This window comes from Arvicanthis niloticus, chromosome 16, assembly GCF_011762505.2.
Source record: "Arvicanthis niloticus isolate mArvNil1 chromosome 16, mArvNil1.pat.X, whole genome shotgun sequence".
Taxonomy (NCBI): Eukaryota; Metazoa; Chordata; class Mammalia; order Rodentia; family Muridae; genus Arvicanthis; species Arvicanthis niloticus.
In genome coordinates, this window is record NC_047673.1 from 72717625 (window position 1) to 72742526 (window position 24902).

Below are 24902 nucleotides of genomic sequence, written 5' to 3' on the forward strand. Positions count from 1 at the left end.
TGGTGGAGAGTTGAGAGGATTTCACTGTGGTTGACAGTACAGATGACAGCCTTGTAGACAGTAAGAACAACGTTCCTGTGGTGCATAAGAGAATGTCTCTTTGGTGGACAGTGAGAAGGATATACTTGTAGTGGGGAGTGCAGAGGACATATCTGCGGTGTATAGTGGTAAGAACATCCCTGTTGTGCTCAAGAGGATGTCCCTGAGTTGTACAGTGGGGAGGACATCACTGTGGTGAACAGGCAGTAGGATGTTCCTGTTGTGGACAGTGGGAAGGACCTCCCTGTTGTGGACAATGTGTAGCATGTCCCTGTGGTTTACAGTGTGGAGGATATTCATGTTGTGGACACTGGTGAGAACATCTCTGTAGTGGACACTGGTGAGGACAATTATGTTGTAGAAAGTGGTAAGGATGTCATTGTGTTACACAGGAAAATGTTCATCTGGTGGACAGTGGGAAGGACATCACTTTGGTGAAAAATGGAAAGGACGTCCCTGTGGTGGACAGTTGGGAGGACCTTCCTGTTGTGTACAGTGGAGAGAAAGTTTCTGTGGTGGACAGTGGGATGTACATGTTTGTTGTGGATAGTGCGGAGGACATCAATGTGGTGGACAGTGGAAAGGACATCACTGTGGTGGACAGTAAAATTATGTCACTTTTGTGCACATTGTGGAATATGTCCCTCTGGTGAACAGTGGGTAGGACATCCCTGTGGTGGACAGTGGTGAGGATGACCCTGTGGTGTACAGTTAGGAGGACCTCCCTGTCTTGGAAAATAGGGAGGATATTTCTGTTGTGAACAGTGGGATGGACGTCTCTGTGGCAAAAAGTGGGAAGGACATCCCTTCGGTCGACAGTGGGGAGGATGTTTCTTTGGTGGAAAGTGGGAAGAATGTACCTGTGGTGGACAGCAGGGAGGACATCTCTGTGGTCTACAGTGTGAAGGACATCTCTGTTGTGGACAGTGCAAAGAATATTCCTGTGGTGCACAGTTGTGAGGATGTCCCTATTGTGCATAGGAGGATGTCCCTGTGGTGCAAAGTGAGGAGAATGTTTCTTTGTTGGACAGTGGGAAAAACGTCCATGTGGTGGACTGTTGGGAGGTCCACTCTGTAGTGAACATTGCGGAGGATGTCCCTGTGGTGTACAGTGGATAGGATGTCCCTGTGGTGCACATTGGTCAGGATGTCCCTGTTGTACACAGGAGAATGTCCCTGTTGTGAACAGTCGGAAGTATGTCACCATGCTGGACATTGTTGAAGATGACACTGTGGTGGACAAATTTATAGATGTGTTTGTGGTATACAGGAGGACATCCCTGTGTTGGAGAGTGGGGGTACCTCTCTCTGATGGACAGTGAGGAGGAAATCTCTGTGGTGGACAATTGGGTGGACCACCCTGTGGTGGACAGTGTGTAGAACGTGCCTGTATTTTACAGTGGGGAGGACATGCCTGTGTTAAACTGTGAGAATAATGTCCTTTTGTGGACAGTGGAAGGATGTCCATGTTGTGGACAAGAGGAGTACGTCCCTATGGTGAACAGTGGGTAGTAACTCCCAGTGGTTGACATGTGTAGGATGTCTCTGTTGTGGACAGTGGGGAAGACATCCCTGTTTAAATTGGGAAGGACATCCTTGTAATTTACAGTGGGGCGGACAACTCTGTGGTGGACAGTGGGAGAGATGTTTTTGTGGTGGAGAGTGGAAAGGACCTCTCTCTGGTGCATAATGGGAACGATGTACCTCTGGTGGACAGTGGAGAGTATTTATGTACCTGTGGTGGACAGTGGAAAGGACATTCTATGGTGGACAGTGGGAAGACTGGCCCTGTGATGGAGGGCAAGGAGAACCTCTCTGTGGTGGACAGTGGGAAGGACATCCCTGTTGTGGACAGTAAAATGATGTCCCTTTAGTGAACACTGAGGAAGATGTCCCTCTGGTGAACAGTTGGTAGGACATCCCTGTAGTGGACAGTGGTGAGGAAGACCCTATGGTGGATTGTGGTAAGGATGCCCCTGTGGTGGACAGCAGGGAGGACCTCACTTTGTTGGACAGTGGAAATGACATCCCTGTGGTAGACAATGCAAAGTACGTCCTTGTGGTGCACAATGGTGAGGACATCCCTCTTGTGAACACGAGGATGTCCTTGTGGTGGACAGTGGGGAGGACCAGACTCTGGTGTACTGTGGGGTAGGACATCCATATGGTGCACAGTGGGAAGGACGTCCATGTGGTGGACAGTGGGAAGGACATCCCTGTGGTGGACTGTGGGGGAGGAATATTTTGGGGTGGACAGTTGGGAGGATATCACTGTGGTGGACAGTGGGTAGGACCTTTCTTTTGTGGACTGTAGAATGGACGTCCTTTGCAGAGGACAGTGGGGAGTACGTCCCTGTTGTGTACAGTGGGATGGATGTTTCTGTAGTGGACAGTTGGCAACATATTTGTTTGGTGGACAGTTAGGAAGATGTCCCTTTTTTAAACAGTGGGAACGAAGTCCTTTTTGTGCACAGCGAAAGGATGTCCATGTGGTGGACAATGGGAAAGATGTCCCTGTTGTAGACAGTGGGGAGCTTTTTTCTGTGGTGGACAGTATGTAGGATGTCCCTGTGGTGGACAGTGGGGAGGATGTTTCTGTTTTGGACAACTGAGAGGACGTTACTCTGGTGGGCAGTATGAAAGATGTCCCTGTGGTGGACAGCAGGGAGGACCTCTCTGTGGGGGACAGTGGTAAAGATGTCCCTGTGATAGACACTTAGGAGGATGTTTCTCTGGCAGACAGTGGAAAGGACGTCCCTGTTGTGGACAGTGGTGAGGACCTCCCTGTCATGGATATTGGGAACGATGTCTCTGTGGTGAACAGTGGAAAGGATATTTCTGTGGTGGACAGTGGAGAGGACCTCCTCATAGTGGAAAGTAGAATGGACGAAACAGTGGTGGACAGTGGTGAGGAAGTTTCTCTGGTGCAAAGTAAAACATCACTTTGGTGGACAGTGGAAAGTACATCTCTGTGGTGGACAGTAGTAAGAACATTTATGTTGTAGACAGTGGGAAGGAAGTCCCTATTGTCGATATTGGGAAGGACCTCTTTGTGTTGAACAGTGGGAAGAATATCCCTTGGGTGGACAGTGGGGAGGACATCCCTGTGGTGGACAGTAGAAAGGACATCACTTTGATAGACAGTAGAGAGGACATCTCTGTTGTGGACATTGGGAAGAATGTTCCTGTTGTGGACAGAGGAAAGGGCCTCTCTTTGGCGTACAATGTGAAGGATATCCCTCTGGTGGACTGTAGAGAGGATGTACCTGTGGTGGACAGTGGAAAGGACGTTCTATGGTGGACAGTGTCAAGACTGTCCCTGTGGTGGGGAGCAGGGAGAACCTCTCTGTGGTGGACATTGGGAAGGACATCCCTGTTGTGGACAGTAAAAGGATGTCCCTTTTGTGCACATTGGGGTAGATATCCCTCTGGTGAAAAGTGGGAAGGACATACCTGTGGTGGACAGTGGTAAAGATGCCCCTGTGGTGGACAGCAGGGAGGACCTCATTTTGGTGGACAGTGGGAATGACATCCCTGTGGTGGACAATGCAAAGTATTTCCCTGTGGTGCACAGTGGTGAGGACAACCTTCGTGTGCTCAGGAGGATTTCCTTGCGGTGGAGAGTGGGGAGGACCACACTCTGGTGGACTGTGTGGTAGAACATCCTGTGGTGGACAGTGGGAGGACCTCCATGTGGTGGACAACAGGGTGGACTTCTCTATGGTGGACTGTAAGAAGGACATACTTTTGGTGGTCAGTGGGGAGGATGTCACTGTTGTGGACAGTGGGGATGCCTCTGTGGTGGATAGTTGAAAGATGTACCTTTGGTTGACAGTGGGAATGGCGTCCCTTTGGTGGATGATGGGAAGCACGTCCCTGTGGTAGAAAGTGGGTAGGATGTTCCTGTGGAGGGCAGTGGGTAGAACGTCTTCGTGGTGGACTGTGGGAAAATCATCCCTGTTGTGGAGAGTGGGGAGGATATTTCTGTGGTGGATAGTGGGAAGAATATCCTTGATGTAGGCAGTGGGAAAGACATTCCTGTGGCTGACAGTGGGAAGAATGTCCCTGTAGTGGACAGTGGGGTGGACATCCCTGTGGTGAACAGTGGTGATAACGTTTCTGTTGTGAACAGGAGAACGTCTCTTAGGTGGACTGTAGGAAGGATTTCCCTCTGTGGAGAGTGCAGAGGACATCTCTTGGGTGGACAGTGGTGAGGAAGTCCCTGGTGTGCACTGGAAGATGTCCCTGTGGTGCACAGTCGTGAAGAAGTCCCTTTTTAAACAGGAGATTGTTCCTGTGGTGCAGAGTAGGTAAGATGTCCCTGTATTGTATAGTGGGAAAGAACACCCCAGTGGTGGACATTGATGAGGACAACCCTGTGGTGGAGTGTGGGGAAACATCCCTGTAGTGGACAGTGGGGTTTATGTCTCTGTGGTAGATGAAGGAAGTATGTCACTGTGGTGGATAAATTGGAGGATGTCCTTGTGGTGGACATTGGGAAGGACATCCCTGTGATAGACAGTGGTAAGGACGTCCATGTGATGGACTATGGGGAGGATATCCATGTTTTGGACAGTTGGAAGAACGTCTCTCTGGTGGACAGTGGGAAGGATGTCACTGTTTTGGCCAGTCAAAAGACATCCCTTTGATGGACAGTAGAAAGGATGTCCCTGTGGTGGACAGGGGGAAGGACATCCCTGTTGTGGACAATGGAAAGGATGTACCTGTAGTGAAGCGAGGGGAGGATGACAGTGGGAAGGACATCCCTGTGGTGGATAGTAGAGAGGACCGCTCTGTGGTGAACAGTGGGAAGAAGGTCTCTGTGGTGTAGTGTAAGAAGAACATTTATGTTGTGGATTGTGGGAAGGATTTACATGTTGTGGACATTGTGAAGGACCTCCGTGTGGTGAACAGTGGGAAGCATGTCCCTCTGGTGGACAGTGGGGAGGATCAACATGTGGTGGAGAGCAGGAAGGATGTCCCTCTGGTGGACAGTGGAAAGGACATCATTGAGGTGGATATAAGGAAGTATGTTCCTTTTGTGGACAGCAGGGTGTACGTTTCTTTGGTGGACAGTGAGAAGGATGTCCTAATAGTGTGCAATGCAGAAGACATCTCTGGAGTGGACAGTGGTAAGAACATCTTGGTTCTGCACAGGAGGATTTCCCTGTGGTGTACAGTGGGAGAGACATCGCTGTGGTGGACAGTGAAGAGGACTACCCTGTGGTGGACCATTGAAATGACATCCTTGTGGTCGACAGTGGGAAGGACGTCCCTTTGGAGGACAGTGTTGAGGACATCACTGTGTTGGACAGGCAGAAAGATGTCCCTGTGGTGGACAGAGAGGAGGACCTCCCTGTGTTGGACAGTTGATAGGATGTCCCTTTAGTTTACACTGCGGAGGATATGCGTGTGGTAGACCACGGTGAGGAATTCCATGTAGTGCATATTGTTGAGGACAACCATATTGTGGACAGTGTTAAGAATGTCCTTGTAGTACACACTAGGATGTCCCTGTGGTGGTCAGTGGGAAGGACATAAATGTTGTGGACTGTGGGAAGAATGTCCCTCTTGTGGACAGAGGGAAGTATGTCACTTTGGTAGACAGTGGAGAGGATCTACCTGTGGTGGAGTTTGGAAAGGACCTCCCTCTGGTAGACAGTCGGTAGGATGTTCCTGAAGGGAACAGTGGGTAGTACGTTCCTGTGGTGGACACTGGGGAGGACGTCCCTGTGGTGGACTGTGGAAAGAACATCCCTGTTGTGGACAGTGAGAAGATGTCCCTGTGGTGGACAGGGGAAAGGCCATCACTTTGATGGACAGTAGAGAGCACCTCCCTGTGCTGGACAGTGAGAAGGAGGTCCCTGTTGTGAACACTGGGAAGGACATTTATGTTGTGGACTGTGGGAAGAACATCTCTGTTTTGGACATTGAGAAAGACCCTCTTGTTGTGAACTGTGGGAAGAATGTCCCTCTTGTGGACAGAGGAGAGGACGTCACTTAGGTGGACCATGGGAAGGAAATTCCTGTGGTGGACAGTGAGGAGGACCTTTCTGTGGTGGACGGTGGGAAGGACATCCCTGTTGTGGACAGTGGGGAGGATGTCACTGGTTTGGACAGAGGTAAGGATATCCCTGTGGTGGGCATTAAAGAGGACCTTTCTGTGGTGAACAATGGGAGGAAGGTCCTTGTGTTCGACAGTGGGGAGGGCATTTACGTTGTGCATTGTGGAAAAAACGTTCAAGTTGTGGACATTGGGAAGGAACTCCTTGTGGTAGACTGTGGGAAGCATGTCCCTCTCGTGGACAGTGGGGATGAAATCCATGTGGTGGACAGTGGGAAGGAAGTCTCTGTCATGGACACAGGAGAGGACATCATTTAGTGGACATTGGGAAGTGCGTTCTTGTTGTGGACAGCAGGGTGTACATTTCTGTGATGGACAGTGGGAAGGACATGCCTTTTTTGGACAGTGTGGATGATGTCCCATTGGTGTACAGTGGAAAGGACATTCCTGTGGTGGACAGTAGAGAGGACATCCCTGAGGTGGACTTTGGGAATTAGGTCCCTGTGGTGGACATTGGAAGGACATATATGTTGTGGACTGTGGGAAGGACATCCCTGTTGTGGACATTGGGAAAGAACTTCTTGTGGAGAACAGTGGGAAGGAAGTCCCTCTGGTGGACATTGGGGAGGAATTCACTATGGTGGACAGTGGGAAGGATGTCCCTTTGGTGGAAAGACGGGAGCTCATCACATAGGTGGACAGTTGTAAGGACATCCTTGTGGTGGATAGTAGATAGGACCTCTCTGTCGTGAACAATGGAAAGAAGGTCCCTGTGTTGTAGAGTGGAAAGGACATTTATGTTGTGGATTGTGGGAAGGACATCCATGATGTGGACATTGGGAAAGCCAATTTGGTGGACAGTGGGAAGGATGACTTTCTTGTGGACAGTATGGAGGACGTCCCTGTGGTGGAAAGTGGGAAGGACATGCCTGTTTTGGTCTTAGGGGAGGATATCACTGATGTGGACAGAGGGAAGGACGTCCCTGTAGTGGACAGCAGGGAGGACCTTTCTGTTTTGAATTGTGGGAAGGACATCCCTGTAGTTGACAGTGGAGAGGACATCCCTGTGGTGGACAGTGGGGAGGATGTTACTGTGGTGCACTGGAGAATGTCCTTGTGGTGCATAGTCCAGAAGGATGCCCATATGGTGGAGAGTGCAGAGGATATCTCTGTGGTGGACAGTGGTTAAGATATTTCTGTTGTGCCCAGTGGGGAGGATGTCCCTGTTGTTTACAGTGTTAAGGACTTCACTGTGTTTGATAGTTGGGAGGACATCCCTGTTGTGGACAGTTGGGAGGATGTCACTGTGGTGGACAGTAGAGAGGATTTTCTGTGGTGTACAGTGGGATGTACATGATTGTTTTTGACAGTGCGAAGGACATCAAAGTGGTGGACAGTGGAAAGGACTTCCCTGTGGTGGTCAGTGGGAAGGACATATATGTTGTGGACAGTGGGAAGGACGTCCCTGTTTTGGATATTGTGAAAGACCTCTTTGTGTTGGACAGTGGGAAGGTTGTGCCTCTGGTGGACAGTGGGGAGAACATCACTGTTGTTTACAGGCAGAATGATGTCCCTGTCATGAACAAAGGAGAGGACCTCCCAGTGGTGGACAGTGTGTAGAATGTCCCGGTGGTTTACATTGCAGAGGATATTTGTGTGGTGGACTGCGGTGAGCACTTCGCTGTAGTGCATATTGTAGAGGACAACAATGTTGTGAACAATAGTAAAGATGTCCTTGTAGTACACAGGAGGACGTCCCTGTGGTGGACAGTGGGGAGGACATTTCTGTTTTGGACTGTGGGATGGACATATCTGTGGCGGAATGTGGGAGGACATCTTTTGGTGGACTTTGGGGGGGACGTTTCTGTGGTGGAAAGAGGGAAGAATGTCCCTGTGTTGGACAGCAGGGAGGACATCTCTGTGGTCTACAGTGGGAAAGACAGCTCTGTTGTGGACAGTGGAAAGAATATTCCTGTGGTGCACAGTTTGAGGACATTCCTGTTTTGCATAGGAGGATGTCCTTATGGTGCAAAGTGTGGAGGATGTTTCTTTGGTGAACAGTGGGAAAGACATTCATGTAGTGGACTGTGTGGAAGTCCACTTTGTAGTGAACATTGTGGAGGATGTCTCTGTTGTGGACAGTGGAAAGGAGGTCCCTTTGGTACATATTGGTCAGGTTGTCACTGTTGTGAAACAGGAGGATGTCCGTGTATTAAACAGTGTGAAGATCACCACTGTGCTGGACATTGGTGAAGATGACCCTGTGGTGGAGAGTTTTATGGATGTCCTTGTAGTACACAGGAGGACATCCCCTAGAACCTCCCTCTAGTGGACAAAGGGGAAGACATTCCTGTGCTAAACTGTGGGAATAATGTCCTTTTTGTGGACAGTGGAAGAATGTCCATTTTGTGAACAAGGGGAGAATGTCACTATGGTGGACAGTGGGAAGGACCTCCCTGTAGTGGACATGTATAGGATGACTCTGTAGTGGACAGTGGGGAGGACATCTGTGGGGGAGGATATCTTTGTGGTGGACAGTGTGGAGGACATCTCTGTGGTGAACAGTGGGAAGAATGTCCCTGTGGTAGACAGGGGAAAGGACCTCTCTGTGGTTTACAATGGGAAAAACGTCTCTCTGGTGGACAATAGAGAGGATATACCTGTGGTGGCCAGTGGAAAGGACGTTCTATGGTGGACAGTGAGAAGACTGTCCCTGTGGTGGAGAGAAGGGAGGACCTCTCTGTGGTGGACAGTGGGAAGGACATCCCTGTTGTGGACAATAATATTATGTCCATTTTGTGCACATTGGGGAAGATGTCCCTCTGGTGAACAGTGGGAAGGACATCCCTGTGGTAGACAGTGGTAAAGACCTGTGGTGAACAGTGGTAAGGATGCCCCTGTGGTGGACAGCAGGAATGGTCTCACTTTGATAGATAGTGGGAATGACATCCTGTAGTGGACAATACAAAGTATTTCCCTGTGGTGCCCAGTGGTGAGGACATCCCTCTTGTGCACAGGAGGATGTTGTTGTGGTGGACAGTGGGGAGGACCAAATTCTGGTGGACTGTGGGGTTGGCCATCCCTGTGGTGGACAGTGGGAAGGATGTCCATGTGGTGGACTGTGGGGGAGGAATTCCTTGGGGTGGACAGTTGGGAGGATGTCCCTGTAGTGGACAGTGGGTAGGACATTTCTATTGTGAATAGTGGGATGGATGTCCTTGTGGACAATGTTTCTGTTGTGTACATTGGAATGGGTGTTTCTGTAGTGGAAAGTTGGGAACATATTTGTGTGGTGGACAGTTAGGAAGCAGTCCCTTTGGTAAACAGTGAGAAGGAATTACTTTTTGTGGACAGCAAAAGGATGTCCATGTGGTGCACAATTGGAAGGACGTCCCAGTTGTAGACAGTGGGGAGGTTCTACCTGTGGTGGACAGTAAGTAGGACATCCTTGTGGTGGACAGTGGGGAGGACATTTCTGTTTTGGACAACTGAGAGGACGTTACTGTGGTGGACAGTGTGAAGGATGTCCATGTAGTGGACATCAGGGAGGACCTCTCTGTGGTGGACAGTGGTAAAGATGTCCCTGTGATAGACAGTGATGAGGATGTTTCTGTGGTGGACAGTGGAAAGGAACTCCTTGTTGTGGACAGTGGTGAGGACCTCTCTGTCGTGGTTATTAGAAAGGATGTCCCTGTGGTGAAGAGTCAAAAGGATGTTTCTGTGGTGGACAGTGGAGAGGACCTCCTCATGGTGGAAAGTGGAAAGTATGTCACAGTGTTGGACAGTGGTGAGGACATTTCTGTGGTGGACATTGGTGAGGAAGTTTCTCTGGTGCAAAGGAAAACGTCCCTTTGGTGGACAGTGGAAAGAAACACACTCTGTGGTGGACAGTAGAAAGAAACACACTGTAGTGGACAGTGGGAAGAACATTTATGTTGTGGACAGTGGGAAGGAAGTCCATGTTGTCGATATTGGGAAGGACCTCTTTGTGGTGAACAGTGGGAAGGATATCCTTCTGGTGGACAGTGGGGAGGACATCCATGTGGTGGATAGTGGGAAGGACATCCCTGTGGTGGACTGTGAAGAGGACTTTTCTGTGTTGGACATTTGGGATGACATCCCTGTGTTGATTAGTGGGAAAGATGTTACTTTGTTGGATAGTGGGGAGAATGTCCCTGTCTTGGAGAGTGCAGAGGACACCTCAGGGATAGAGAGTGTTGCTGACATTCCTGGTGTGCAAAGGAGGATGTCCCTGTGTTGCACAGTTGTGAGGATAGCCCTGTTGTGAACAGGAAAATCTCCCTGTTGTGCAAAGTGTCTAGGATTTCCCAGAGGTGAACAGTGGATGTTGGAGGATGTCTCAGTCGTGGACAGTGGGAAGGACGTCCCTTTGGTGGACAACAAGGAGGACTTCTCTATGGTGGACTGTATGAAGGACATCCTTGTTATGGTCAGTGGTGAGGATGTCCCTGTGGTGGACAGTGGGGAGGATGTCTTTGTGGTGGACAGTTGAAAGATGTACCTTTGATGGACAGTGGGAAGAACGTCTTTTATTGGACAATGGGAAGGACATACTTGTAGTAGACAGTGGGCAGGATGTCCCTGTGGAGGGCAGTGGTTAAAAAGTCTCTGTGTTGGACAGTGGGTAGGACATCCCTGTTGTGGACAGTGGAGAAAAGATTTCTGTGGTAGACAGTTGAAATAAAGTCCCTGTGGTGGACAGTGGACGGGACCTACCTGTGGTGAAGATTGACGAGTACCTCCCTGTGATAGAGAGTGTGTAGAATATCCATGTGGTATACAGTGGAAAGAACATCCCTGTTGTGGAAAGTAGGGAGGACGGCCCTGTGGTGGACAGTGGAAAGGACATCAATTTGATGGACAGAAGAGAGGACGTCCGTGTGGTGGACAATAGGAAGGTGGTCCCTGAGGTGGACAGTGGGAAGGACATTTATGTGTGGACTGTGGAAAGAACATCTCTGCTGTAGGCATTGAGAAAGACCTCCTTGTGGTGAACTGTGGGAAGAATGTCCCTCTTTTGGACAGACAGGAAGATGTCACTTTGGTGAAGAGTGGGGAGGACCTTTCAGTGGTGGACAGTAGAGTTGACCTTTCTGTGGTGGACAGTGGGAATGACATCCCAGTTGTGGCCAGTGGGGAGGATGTAACTGGTTTGGACAGTGGTAAGGACATCCCTGGGGGGACAGTAGAGAGGAGCTTTCTGTAGTGAACAGTGGGAAGACGGTCCATGTGTTGGACAGTGGTGAGGACATTTATGCTGTGGATTGTGGGAAGGATGTACACGTTGTGGACATTGGGACGGACCTCTGTGTGGTGGACAGTGGGAAGCATGTCACTCTCGTGGACAGTGGGAAGAAACAGCATGTGGTGGACAGTGGGAAGGACGTCTCTGTTGTGGACATAGGAGAGGACATAATTTAGTGGACATTGAGAAGTATGTTCCTGTTTTAGAGAACAGGGTGTACCTTTCTGTGGTAGAGAGTAGGAAGGACATACCTGTTGTGGACAGTGCGGAGAACCTCCCTTTGTTGGACAGTGGAAATGACATCACTGTGGTGGACAGTAGAGAGGACTTCCCTGTAGTGGACAGTGGGAAAAATGTCCCTCTGGAGGACATTGGTGAGGAACTCCCTGTGGTGGAAAGTGGGAAGTTCATCCCTGTTATGGTCTGAGGGGAGGATATCACTGAGGTGGACAGAAAAACAAACGTCCCTGTGGTGGACAGCAGGGAGGACCTCTCTATGGTGGACAGTGGTAAAGATGTCCCTGTGATAGACAGTGGTGAGCATGTTTCTGTGGTGGAAAGTGGAAAGGACGTCCCAGTTGTGGACAGTTGTGAGGACCTCCCTGTCATGGATATTGTGAAAACATCCCAATGGTGAACAGTGGAAAGGATGTTTCTGTGGTGGACAGTGGAGAGGACCTCCTAATGGTGGAAATTGGAAAGAACTTCACAGTGGTGGACAGTAGTGAGGACCCTTCTGTGGTGGACAGTGGTGAGGATGTTTCTCTGGTGCAAAAGAGAATGTCCCTTTGGTGGACAGTTTAAAGTACATTTCTGCGGTGGACAGTAGAGGGAAACAAACTGTGATGGACAGTGGAAAGAACATTTATGGTGTGGACAGTGGGAAGGACGTCACTGTTGTGGATATTGGGAAGGACATCCTTGTGGTGAACAGTGGGAACGATATCCCTCTGGTGGACAGTGGGGAGGACATCCCTGTTGTCGACAGTAAAGAGCTCTTTTCTGTGTTGGACATTTGAGATGACATCCCTGTGATGAACAGTGGGAAAGACGTTTCTTTGGTGGATAGTGGGGAGGATGTCCCTTTCATGGAGAGTGCAGAGGACATCTCTGGGGTGGAGAGTGTTGCTGACATCCTTGGTGTGCAAAGAGGCTGTCCCTGTGGTGCACAGTGGTGACGATATCCCTGTTGTGCACAAGAAAATGTCCCTGTTCTGCAAAGTGGGTAGGATGTCTCAGTGGTAAACAGTGAAAAGTAAGTCACTGTGGTGGACAATTTAGAGGATGTCCCTGTGGTAAACAGTGGGAAGGATGTCCCTTTGGTGGACAACAGGGAGGACTTCTCTATGGTGGACTGTATTAAGGATGTTTTTGTGGTGGTCAGTGGGGAGGATGTCCATGTGGTGGACAGTAGGGAGGATGACTCTGTGGTGGACAGTTGAAATATGTACCTTTTGTGGACAGTGGGAAGGACATCCATTTATTGGACAACAGGGAGGACTTCTCTATGCTGGACTGTATGAAGGGCATCCTTGTGGTTGTCAGTGGGGAGAATTTCACTTTGGTAGACAATGGATAGGATGTCCCTGTGGAGGGCAGTGGGTAGAATGTCTTCATGGTGGACAGTGGGAATCACATCCCTGTTGTGGAGCTTGGGGAGGATATTTCTGTGGTGGACAGTGGGAAGAATGTCCTTGTTGTAGACAGTGGGAAATACATCCCTGTGGTGGACAGTGGGTTGGACCTCTCTATGTTGGACAGTGGGAAGAATGTCCCTGTGATGGACAATGGAAAGGATGACCCTGTTGTGGGAAGTGGGAAGGATGTCCCTGTGATGGACAGTGGGGAGCACATCCCTGTGGTGAACAGTGGTGAGGACCTTTCTGTTTTGCACTGGAGAACGTCACTTTGGTGGACCCTGGGAAGGATGTCCCTGTTTTGGAGAGTGCGGAGGACATCTCTAGGGTGGACAGTGGTGAAGACGTCTCTGGTGTGCACTGGAAGATGTCCCTGTGGTGCACAGTCATGACAATGACCCTGTTGTGCACAGGAGGATGTTACTGTGGTGCACAGTAGGGAGGATTTCCATGTTTTGAACAGTGGGAAAGAACACCCCAGTGGTAGACACTGGTGAGGACAACACTTTGGTGGACAGTGGGGAAACATCCCTCTGGTGGACAGTGGGGTTTACATCTCTGTGGTAGACAGGAGAAGATGTCACTGTGGTGGATAATTTGGAGGACTTCACTGTGTTGAACAAATGGAAGGACGTCCCTTTGATGGACTGTGGGAAGGACATCCCTGTGGTAGACAGTGGTGAGGAGGTCCATGTTATGGACAGTGGGAAGGATGTCCATGTGGTGGACAGTTGGAAGAATGCCCCTGTGGTGGACTTTGGGAAGGACATCCCTTTGTTGGACAATGGGAATGACATCACTGTGATGGACAGTGGAAATGATGTCCCTTTTGTGGGCAGTGGAAAGGACATCACTGTGGTGGACAGTGGGAAGGACATCTTTGTTGTGAACTCTGGGTAGGATGTCCCTGTGCTGGACAGTGGGGAGGTCATCCCTGTAGTAAAGAGTAGTGAGGACGTTAATGTGGTGCACTGGAGAATGTCATTTTGGTGGACTATGGGAAGAATGTCCATGTTTTGCAGAGTGTAGAGGATATCTCTGGGGTGGACAGTGGTGAAGATATCCCTGTTGTGCACTGGAAGATGTCCCTGTGTTGCACAGTCATGAGGACAACCCTGTTGTGCACAGGAGGATGTCCCTGTGGTGCAAGGTGGGGAGGATATTCCTGTTTTGTACAATGGGATAGAACACCCCATGGTGGACATTGGTGTGGACGTCCCTGTTGTGGACAGTGGGGAAACATCTCTGTGGTGGACAGTGGGGTGGACATCTTTGTGTTTGATGTGGAAAAGATGTTTCTGTGGTGAAGAGTGCTGAGGACAACTCTGTGTTGGACCTTGGTGAGAACAACCCTGTGGTGGACGTTTGGCTTGATGTCCCTGTGTCTTACAGAGTGTAGGACATTATGCATGGTGGACAGTGGAGAGGTGGTTTCTTTGGTGGACATTGGGAAGGATGTCCCTCTGGTGGACCGTGAAGAGGACATATCTGTGGTGGACAATGGAAAGGACATCACTGTGGTGGACAGTAGATAGGACCTCCCTGTGGTAGACAGTGGGAAGGATGTCACTGTTGTGGACCGTGAGAAGGACGTTTATGTTGTAGACAGTAAAAAGGACATCAATTTTGTGGACATTGGGAAGGACGTCATTGTGGTGAACAGTGGGAAGGATATCCTGTGGTGGACAGGAGGAAGGACATCCCTGTGGTGAACAGTAGAGACAAACACACTATGGTGGACAGTGGGAAGAACATTTATGTTGTGGACAGTGGGAAGGAAGTCCCTGTTGTTGATATTGGGAAGGACCTCCTTGTGGTGAGCAGTGGGAAGGATATTCCTGTGGTGGACAGTGGGGAGGACATCACTGTTGTGGACAGAGGATAAGACTTCCTTGTTGTGCCCAGTGCGGAGTATGTCCCCGTAGTTTACACTGGGAAGGACTTCACTGTGTTTGATAGTTGGGAGGACATCCCTGTTGGGGAGAGTTGGGAGGATGTCACTGTGGTGGAGAATTGAGAGGATTACACTGCGGTGGACAGTGCAGATGACAGCCCTGTAGACAGTAAGAACAACGTTCCTGTGATGCACAAGGGAATTTTTCTTTGGTGGACAGTGAGAAGGATGTCCTTGTAGTGGGAACTGCAGAGGATATCTCTGGGGTGTACAGTGGTAAGAACATCTCTGTTGTGTACAGGAGGATGTCCCTGAAGTGTACAGTGGGGAGGACATCACTCTGGTGGACAGGCAGAAGAATGTTCCTGTTATGGACAGTAGGGACAACTTCACTGTGGTGGACAATTTGTAGTTTACAGTGTGTGGTTTACAGTTTGGAGGATATTCATGTTTTTGACAGTGGTGAGGATGTCCCTGTAGTGGACATTAGTGAGGACAACCATGATGTGGACAGTGGTAAGAATGTCCTTGTGGTATACAGGAGGATTTCCCTGTGTTGGACACTGGGAAAGACATCTCTTTGGAGAACAGTTGGGAGGAACTCCCTGTGGTTGAAAGTGGAGAGGACATTTCTGTGGTGGACAATGGGAAGGGGGTATCTGTGGTGGACAGTGGGAAGGACATATATGTTGTGGACAGTGGGAAGGATGTTCATGTTGTGGACATTGGGAAAGACTTCTTTTTGGTGGACAGTGGGAAGGGTGTGCCTCTGGTGGTCAGTGGGGAGGACCTCCTTGTGGTGGACAGTGTGAAGGATATTTCTGTTATAATCTGAGGAGAGGATATCACTGAGGTGGACAGTGTGAAGAATGTCCTCTTGGTGGACAGCGGGTAGGACCTTCTGGTGTGAATAGTGGGAAGGACATACCTGTGTATACAGTGGGGAGGACATCCAGGTGCTGGATAGTGGGGAGAATTTCACTGTGATGGACAGTGGGGAGGATGTTACTGTGGTGCACTGGAGAATGTTCCTGTGGTGCATAGTTGGAAGGATGGCCAAATGGTGGAGAGTGCGAAGGACTTCTCTGTGGTGGACAGTGGTTAGGAAATTCCTGTTGTGCACAGGAGGAAGTCCCTGTGGTGCACAGTGGAAAGGATGTCCCCTTTGTTTACAGAAGAAAGGACATCTCTGTGTTTGATAGTTGGGAGGACATCCGTGTTGTGGAGAGTTGGGAGGATGTCCCTCTGTTGGACAGTTGAGAGGATTTCACTGTGGTGGACAGTGTAGATGATGGCCTTGTTTACAATAAGGACAACACTCCTGTGGTGCACAAGAAAATGTCTCTTTGGTGGACAGTGAGAAGGATGTCCTTGTAGAGAGGAGTGCAGAAGACATCTCTGGGGAGGACAGTGTTAAGAACATCCCTGTTGTGCACAGGAGTATGTCACGGTGGTGTACAGTGGGAAGGACATCCCTGTGGTGGACACTGAAGAGGATTTCCTTGTGATGGACCATTGAAATGACGTTTTTGTGGTCGACATTAGGAAGGGAGTCCCTTTGTACGACAGTGGAGGAGACTTCACTGTGATGGACAGGCAGAAGTTTGTCCCTGTGGTGGACAGAGGGGAGGACCTCCCTGTTGTGGACAGTGGGTAGGATGTACCTGTGGTTAACAATGCAGAGGATATTCATGTGGTGGTCGGCAGTGAGGACTTCCCTGTAGCGCATATTATTGAGGACAACCATGTTGTGGACAGTGGTAAGGATATCCTGTAGTACCAGGAGGATGTCCCTGTGGTGGACAGTCGGGAGGATTTCCAGCAGGAATTAAGACATGGAACAACCACTTTTTTTCTCACAGCAGTTTACTCAGGATGCTTAGCAGTTAGTAGTCAAGATGGTGAGCCCCCAATCCCTTCCTGGGCACAGCTTATAAACCCTGCCAGGATGTGGCCTTCCCCCACGCTGCCAACCTGTTCAGGTTGAGCAGGCTGGAACACACTGTTTACCACTAGAGACCAGAATAACAAAGGACCTGGGAAGTTGCCTGCATTGGAGACCTGAAGTCTGCCACAGGAGTTGAGTTGAATAGACTGCCTGCTGAGCTAGCTCCCTACACCTCCAGCCTGTGATTAAGGGTGCACACCCCTCACCCAAGCTGCTGAGCTGAAGTGCCAGAGAAGATTCTTCTCTGGGGGGTGGGGCTTCCCCTTTATATGTGAAAGCAAATTATTAAACTTGAGGCTTTGATCAGAGAACTTTGTCTTGGCCTCATCTCTTCTCACCCTTCTTCCCCCTTCAATTCCCAGCCCCTCTTTCAGGTAAACCCAGTTGACTTGTGGCCATGGGCAGCTACACCAGGAGCCCATGAACTCATGCCACGTGCACCATACAGCTGAGTTCACTAAACAGCAAAACAAGCTATGTGGGATTAATAATATATTTATCAGAGTGTGCTTCAGCTGTTATAGAATTTTGAAAACCAAGTCTTTCATCAGGGTATATGGTTCCAGATGGCTGAAAAGTTGATAGGTGCTTTCTAGCCGCTTTCTGCTTAAAGTCAGCTCCCAACACCTATGGTGCACAGTGGTGAGGACAACCCTCTTAAACACAGGAGGATATCCTTGTGGTAGACAGTGGGGAAGACCTCACTATGGTGGACTGTGGGGTAGAAAGGCCCTGTACTGGACAGTGGGAAGAACGTCCATGTGGTGGACAGTGGGGAAGATGTCTGTGTTGTGGACAGTGGGAAAAATGTCCCTGTGGTGGACTGTGGGGGAGGAAATACTTGGGGTGAACAGTTGGGAGGATGTCCCTATGGTGGACAGTGTGTAGGACCTTTCTGTTATGGACAGTGGGATGGATGTTTCTGTAGTGGACAGTTGGGAACATATTTGTGTGGGGGACAATTAGGAAGAAGTCCCTGTTGTAAACAGTGGGAAGGAAGTGCTTTTTGTGGACAGCGCGAGGATGTCCATGTGGTGGACAATGGGAAGGATGTCCCTGTTGTAGACAGTGGGGAGGTTCTCCCTGTGGTGGACAGTAAGTAGGACATCCCTGTGGTGGACAGTGCAGAGGACATTTTTGTATTGGACAACTGAGAAGACGTTACTGTGGTGAATAGTGTGAAGGATGTCCATGTGGTGGACAGCAGGGAGGACCTCACTGTGGTATTGTAGAGTGAAAAATTATAAAGGCCACTTTATGAAATATGTGTAGATTTTTCACCGTACAGAACTCGGAACTGAAAATAAGATTTAAGGCCTTCACATTCCAGGTGAAGGACACTTGCTGGATTACATTCCTCAAGCCTCTCCCACCTATGGGTGGGGGAGGCCCAAGGCAGGAAGACACATGCCTGACCACAATAAAAGATGCTGCCACCTAGGTGGGGCTATAGCCAGAAGATAGTTAATCTGAAATAGTTGGTAAATGGAAGGATAGGACACAATAGCATGGTAAAACCACATTTTTTGAGAAGAATGAGTGTGCAGAGTGATTTCACATGACTCTAGATCATTTGGGCTAGATTCTCTGAAATGTTCCACTGTTCTTGGTTACCCCTCCCTTGGTCTTCCCAGTGCTATGTTCAAAATTTGTAAAACAACCAATCATGTGTAACCGCGTGAAAATGCAACCATTCATGTGTAAGTGCGCAAAAATGCCTTCCTTTCCCCACCCCATGCTATAAAATACCCTTTAACCCACCACTCTAGGCCAAAACCTTGCTCTTGGAGCTAAAGAGCTTGTCGTTTTGACCGCCGGCTTACTTCCCTAATAAAGCCTCTGCTGATTGCATCCAGGTATGGTTTCTTGTGATCTTTGGGTGGTCGTGATTTCCGGAGGCTTGAGGAAGGGTCTCCTGAGTATGAGGGTCTTCATTAGACAGTGGTAAAGATGTCCCTGTGATAGAAAGTGATGAGGATGTTTCTGTGGTGGACAGTGGAAAAGACATCCCTGTTGTGGACAGTGGTGAGGACCTCCCTGTTGTGGATATTGGGAAGGACTTCCATGTGGTGAACAGTGGAGAGGACCTCCTCATGGTGGAAAGTGGAAGGGACATCACAGTGGTGGACAGTAATGAGGACATTTCTCTGGTGGACAGTGGTGAGGATGTTTCTCTGGTGCAAAGGAAAATGTCCCTTTGGTGGACAGTACATCTCTGTGGTGGACAGTGGGAAGAACATTTATATTGTAGACAGTGGGAAGGAAGTCCCTGTTGTTGATATTGGGAAGGACCTCCTTGTGGTGAACAGTGGGAATGATATCCCTCTGGTGGACAGTGGGGATGACATCCGTGTGGTGGACAGGGGTAAGGACATCACTGTGTTGGACAGTGAAGAGAACTTTACTGTGTTGGACATTTGGAAAGACATCCATGTTGTGAATAGTGGGAAAGATGTTTCTTTGGTGGATATTGGGGAGGATGTCCCTGTCGTGGAGAGTGCTGAGGACAGCTCAGGTGTGGAGAGTGTTGCTGACATCCCTGGTGTGCAAAGAAGGATTTCCCTGTGGTGCAAAGTGGGGAGGATGTCCCTGTCATGGAGAGTGCTGAGCACAGCTCTGGTGTGGAGAGTGTTGCTAACATCCCTGGTCTGCAAAGGAGGATGTCCCTGTGGTGCAAAATGGTGAGGATATCCATGTTGTGCACAGGAAAATTTCCCTGTTGTGCAAAGTGGGTAGGATGTTAGAGAGGTGAACAGTGAAAAGGAAGTCACTGTGGTGGACAATTTGGAGGATGTCCCTGTGGTGGGCAGTGTGAAGGACGTCCCTTTGGTGGACAACAGGGAGGACTTCTCTATGGTGGATTATATGAAGGATGTCCTTGTAGTGGTCAGTGGGGAGGATGTCCATGTGGTAGACAGAGGAAAGGATGTCTCTGTGGTGGACAGTTGAAAGATGTACCTTTGGTGAACAGTGGAAAGGATGTCCCTGGGGTGGACAGTGGGAAGGACGTCCCTGTGGTAGACAGTGGATAGGATGTCCCTGTGGATGGCAGTGGGTAGAATGTTTTCATGGTGGACAGTGGGAAGTACATCCCTGTTGTGGACAGTTTGGAGGATATTTCTTTAGTGGACAGAGGGAAGGACGTCCTTGTTGTAGAGAGTGGGAAGGACGTCACTGTGGTGGACAATGGAAAGGATATCCCTTTGGTGGACAGTTGGGTTGACATCCCTGTGGTGAACAGTGGTAAGAATGTTTCTGTGGTGCACAGGAGAACGTCTCTTTGGTGGACCATAGAAAGGATTTCCCTGTTGAAGAGAGTGCAGAGGACATCTCTTGGGTGGACAGTGGTGAGGACATCCCTGGTGTGCACTGGAAGATGTTTCTGGGGTGCACAATCGTGAGGACGTTCCAGTTGTGAACAGAAGATTGTTCCTGTGGTGCACAGTAGGGAGGATGTCCCTGTCTTAAACAGTGGAAAATAACACACCAGTGGTGGACATGGATGAAAACAACCTTGTGTTGGAGAGTGGGGAAACATCCCTGTGGTGGACAGTGGGGTTTAGATCTCTGTGGTAGATGAAGGAATAATGTCACTGTGGTGGACAGTTTGAAGGATGTCCCTGTGGTGGACTGTGGTGAGGACATCTACGTGATGGACAGTGGGGAGGATGTCCATGTGGTGGATATTTGGAAGAATGTCTCTGTGGTGGACTGTGGGAAGGACATCCCTTTGGTGGAGACTGGGTATGACGTCCCTGTGGTGGACAGTGGGTTGGACCTCTCTATGAAGGACAGTGGGAAGGATGTCACTGTGGTGGACAACGGGAAGGACGACCCTGTTGTGGAAAGTGGAAAGGATGTCCCTGTGATGAACAGTGGGGAGGACATCCCTGTGGTGAACAGTGGTGAGGACCTTTCGGAGGTGCACTGCAGAACGTACCTTTGGTGGACCCTGGGAAGGATGTCCTTGTTTTGGAGAGTGCAGAGGACATCTCTGAGGTGGACAGTGGTGAAAATGTCTCTGGTGTGTACTGGAAGATGCCTCTGTGGTGCACAGTCATGAGGATGACCCTGTTATGCACAGGAGGATATTACTGTGGTGGACAGTAGGGAGGATGCCCATGTTTTGAACAGTGTGAAAGAACAACCCAGTGGTGGACATTGGTGAGGACAAACCTGTGGTGGACAGTGGGAAAACATCCCTGTGGTGGACAGTAGGTTTTATATCTTTGTGGTAGATGGGGGAAGGATATCACTGTGGTGGACAATTTGGAGGATGTCCCTATGGTGAACAATTGGAAGGACATACCTTTTATGGAAAGTGGGAAGGGCATCATTGTGGTAGGCAGTGGTGAGAATGTCCATGTGATGGTAGATAGTGGGGAGGATGTCCATGTAGTGGACAGTTGAAAGAATGTCCCTGTGGACCATGGGAAGAATGTCCCAGTTTTGGAGAGTGCAGAGGATATCTCTGGGGTGGACTCTGGTGAAGACATCCTTGTTGTGCACTGGAATATGTCCATGTGGTGCACAGTCATGAGTACGACCCTGTTGTGCAAAGGAGGATGTCCCTGTTGTGCACAGTGGAGAGGATGTTTCTGTTTTGAACAATGGGAAAGAACTCCTCTGTGGTGGACATTGGTGAGGACGCCGCTGTTTTGGACAGTGGGGAAACATCTCTGTGGTAGATAGTGGGGTGGATGTCTTTGTGGTTGATGGGGGAGAGATGTCCCTGTGGTGAAGAGTGCTGAGGACAATTCTGTGTTGGACATTGGTGAGGACATCCCTATGGTGGACATTGGGAAGAATGTCCCTGTGCCTCACAGAGTGTAGGATGTTCCCGTGGTGGACAGAGGAGAGGTGGAATCTGTGGTGGACAGTGGGAAAGGATGTCCTTGTGGTGGACAGTGAGGAGGATGTCCCTGTGGTGGGCAGTGGACATCACTGTGGTAGGCAGTATATAGGACCTCCCAGTGGTAGACAGTGGGGAGGATGTCCCTGTATGCAGAGTGAAAAGGACATGTATGTTGTGGACAGTAAAAAGACTACCCTTTTGTGGACTTTGGGAAGGACCTCCTTGTGGTGAACAGTGGGAAGGATATCCCTCTGGTGGACAGTTGGGAGGACATACCTGTGGTGGACAGTGGGAAGGACATCTCTGTGGTGGACAGTGAAGAGTAAGTCTCTGTTTTGGACAGTTGGGATGACATCACTTTTGTACACAGTGGGAATGATGTCTTTTTGTGGAGAGTGGGGAGTACATCCCTGTAGTATACAGGCAGAAGGATGACCCTGTGTTGAACAATGTGGAGGATGTCCCTGTGGTGGACAGTGGTAAGGACATACCTGTGCTGGACAGTGATGAGAATGTCCCTGTGGTGGACAGTGGAGAGGACGTCTATGGTGTGCACTGGAAGATGTCCCTGTGGTGCACATTCATGAGGACATCTCTGTTTTGCACAGGAGGATGTCCCTGTGGTGCACAGTGGGGAGGATGTCCCTGTAGTTTACAGTGGGAAGCATATCCCTGTGTTTGACAGTTGGGAGGAAATCCCTGTGGTGGACTGTGGAAAGGATGTCTCTGAGGTGGACATTGGTGAGAGAATTCACTGTGGTGGACAGTGGGAACGATGGCCTTATGGACAGTGGGGAGGAGGTTCCTGTGGTGCTCAAGAAAACGTCTCTTTGGTGGACAGTGGGAAGGATTTCTCTGGAGTGGAGAGTGCACAGGACATCTCTGCGATGGACAGTGGTAAGAGCATTTTTGTTATGCACAGAAGAATGTCCCTGTGGTGCACAGTGGAAAGGATGTTCCTGTGGTGAACAGTGGGAAGGATTTCCCTGTGGTGGACATTGGTAAGGACGGCCCTATGGTAAATAGTGGTAAGGATGTAACTGTAGTGGACAGCAGAGAGAACCTTTCTGTGGTGGACAGTGGGTAGGATGTCCCTGTGATGGAAACAGGGGAAGTAGTCACTGAGGTGGTCATTGGGAAGGACATCCCTGTGGTATAGAGTGGTGAGTACTTCACTGTAGTGCTAACTGAGGAGGACATACCTGTGGATTACAATATGGAGGACATCTGTTTGGTGGTCGGTAGGGAGGACCTCCCTGTGGTGGACAGTGGGAAGGACATTTTTTTTGGTTTACAGTGGAAAGGACATCCATGTTGTGTACATTGGGGAGGACCTCCCTGTGGTGAACAGTAGGAAGGATGTCCCTGTGGTGGACATTGGTGAGGACATCCCTGTTTTGGACCATGCGGAAAACATCCTTGTTGTGGACAGTGGGGTGGACTTTTCTTTGCTTGACACTGGGGAGGTTGTCCCTGTGGTAGACAGTTGGAATGACATCTTTCTGGTGAACAGTGGGAAGGATATACCTGTGGTGGAGTTGGAAGGATGTCCCTGTTGTGGACAGTGGAGAGGAATTCCTTTGGTAAACAGTGGTGTGTACATTCCTGTGGTGGACAGTGGTGAGGACATTTCGCTGGTGCAAAGGAGAATGTCCCTTAGTTGGACATTGGGAATGATGTCTCTGTCATGGAGTGTGCAGAGAATATCTCTGGAGTAGACAGTGGTAAGGACATCCATGGTGTGCACAGAAGGATGTTCCTGTGGTGCAGAAGGGTGAGGTCATCCCTGGTGTGTATGGGAGGATATCCTTGTGTTGCACAGTAGGTAGGATGTCCTGTTGTGGACAGTGGAAAGGACTTCTCTTTGGTGGATAGTGGGAAAAACATTAATTTGATGGACAGGGGGGAGGAGGTACTGTGGTGGACAGTGGGAAGGATGTCCTTGTGGTGGACAATGCAAAGTATGTCCCTGTCATGCACAAGGGTGAGCACATCCCTGTTGTGCATAAAAGGATGTCCTTGTGGTGCACAGTGGGGAGAATGTCCTTGTGGTGAACAGTGAGGAGGACGCCATTGTGGTGGACAGCTGGGAGGAACACTCTGTGGTGGGCAGTGGTAAGGACCTCTCTGTGGTCAACAGTGGGTAGGACATTCCTGTTGTGGACACTGGAAAGGACTTCTCTTTGATGGACAGTCAGGAATATGCTCTTTTGTTGGACAGTGGGGAGGATGCCCTGTGGTGGACAGTGGTGAGGACATTTCTCTGGTGCCAAGGAGAACGTCCTCTGGTGGACATTGGGAATGATGTTCCTGCTTTGGAGTGTGAGGAGGACATCTCTGGGGTAGACAGAGGTGAGGACATCCCTGGTGTGCACAGGAAGATGTTCCTGTGGTACACATGGGTGAGGACATCACTGTTGTGCAAGGGAGGATGTCCCTGTCAAGCACAGTGGGGAGGATGTCTATGTGGTGAACAGTGAGATGAATGTGCCTGTGGTGGACAGCTGGAAGGACATCTCTGTGTTTGACAGTAGGAAGATCCTCCCTGTGGTGGACAGTGGGGAGAACATCCCTGTTTTGGACAGTGGGGAGGACGTTACTGTTGTGTACAGTGGGAAGGACGTCCCTGTGGTGGACAGCAGGAAGAACCTCTCTCTGGTTGACAGTGAGAAAGATGTCCCAAAGATAGACAGTTCTAAGGACGTTTCTGTGGTAGACAGTTGATTGGATGTTTTTGTGTTGGACAGTGGAAAGGACCTTTCTGTGGTAGACAGTGTGGTGAACATGTGTGTGGTGGACATTGGAGAGGAACTCCCTTTGGTGGACAGTGGGAAGGATGTCCCTTTAGTGTACAGTGGGGAAGATGTTTCCGTGGTGAAGAGTTGGGAGGACAACTCTCTCCTGGACAGGGGTGAGGATGTTCCTCTTGTGGACCCTGGTGAGAAAGTTTCTGTGCTGATTTGTAAAGAGGACTTCCCTGAGGTATACAGTTGAGAGTATTTCCCTGTTTTATACAGTGAGGAGGACATCACTGTGGTGGACAGTGGTGAGGACGACCCTGTGGTGGACAGCAGGGAGGACCTCACTTTGGTGCACAGTGGGAAGGATGTCCCTGTGGTGGACAATGCAAAGTATGTCCCTGTGGTGCACAGTAGTGAGGACATTCCTGTTGTGTACAGGAGGATGTACTTGTGGTGGA